This window comes from Cynoglossus semilaevis, chromosome 8 (assembly GCF_000523025.1).
Source record: "Cynoglossus semilaevis isolate Cse_v1.0 chromosome 8, Cse_v1.0, whole genome shotgun sequence".
Classification (NCBI taxonomy): domain Eukaryota; kingdom Metazoa; phylum Chordata; class Actinopteri; order Pleuronectiformes; family Cynoglossidae; genus Cynoglossus; species Cynoglossus semilaevis.
The window spans coordinates 4,028,902-4,030,315 of NC_024314.1; positions in this window are offsets into that span (position 1 = coordinate 4,028,902).

Sequence of the window (1,414 nt, forward strand, 5' to 3'; positions counted from 1 at the left end):
CAGTGTCAAACCCAAACACGAGCCACCGTCTCCAAAAAAGACATTCGTTTGCAATAAACACTTCACAAGTGCCGCGAGTTTAGTGTCAACAGGTGACTCGTGGATGAAAAATCCCTCATGCTTCAAACTACGAAGAACTGTTTACTGTAAAGACAAAAAAGGGGCAGTTTTGTCTTACCTCATGTTTACGTCTCCAGAAAATGAGGAGTGACGTCACGATGTAACTCGAGTCTGAGGATTAAGTAGTCTGAGTAAAAACACCTGCATAAATAAGGTCCATATTTGTTTTTAATTTTCAGCATTTGACGTCTGACAAAATACCTAAATATAGAAACGTTAGAGGAATTAATTGTTTGCCTTTTTAGTGAGTTCGTCATTAGGTGATGCTGTCTTAGTCAGGACTACAGTATCGACTGTTGATGTGTGAATGACCCACACATGAGCACCGAAACTACTGTAGTGAACACCAACCGCAGGACTACACCTCCTGTTTTTACCATTCTGTCCGTTAGAAATGACGCACTTGTTCTAATGGAGTTCATACTGTAGAAGCTGCAGTTCTTGGTCCTAAAGTCAGAAAAGAGTTATAAATCGGTGCTTTGGACAGACGTGGACATTCAGTTGCTCCTGCACCAATTACCAGAACATTCCTCCTGTCCATGACCTTGGTGGACTCTGAGGTGTTGTGTGGACCACAGACTGGTCAGAGCAGAGGCCCTGTGGGGACCGTATGGTAGAAGTGTGTTTAACCTTAAAACTGAATATATACTACAAGTACAGCTAATTACTAATTACCAATAAAGGACTTCTTCATCTGAGACTAAATGTATTTATAGTTTATATTTATCTCATCGTATTTTACTATAAAACAATTTTATAAAACGAGGACAGAGGAGGCTGGGTTTGTTTTGCGAATTTTCTGCAAAAAAAAAAAGCACATCAAAAACAATATTTTTTCTTTTAATAAATTGTTTTTCTTTTAAATTATTAGAATTATTAGATAATTTGGTTTGTGAGGCATGGATATGTTATTTTAGATGTTACTGTATAATTGAAAAATGTCCCTTCAGGGAACAAATTATGTGTGAAACATGTATGCATCATGTTATTCTAATGTAAATTGATGAGAAAAAAGTATAAAGTTCTAAATATTATTAATAAAATAATTTATTCAACCATTTCAGTATGTTAACATGAGGCCTACTGTGGTTTCAGCTTCATGGTCAGCGAACACAGGCTCAAACACAGAAACCTGTGGAAAAACACCACGTCGTAGTTTACCTTCATCCCCTGTTTCCTTAAGCTTTCCGAGGTCACAGGTTGGAGCTCGGCCTTAAGACGTGATGTCGATCACAGAGAGGTCAGGCAGACAAAACAGAGAAACGGCTGCAGAGAGTGGAGGAGGTGGAGGGAG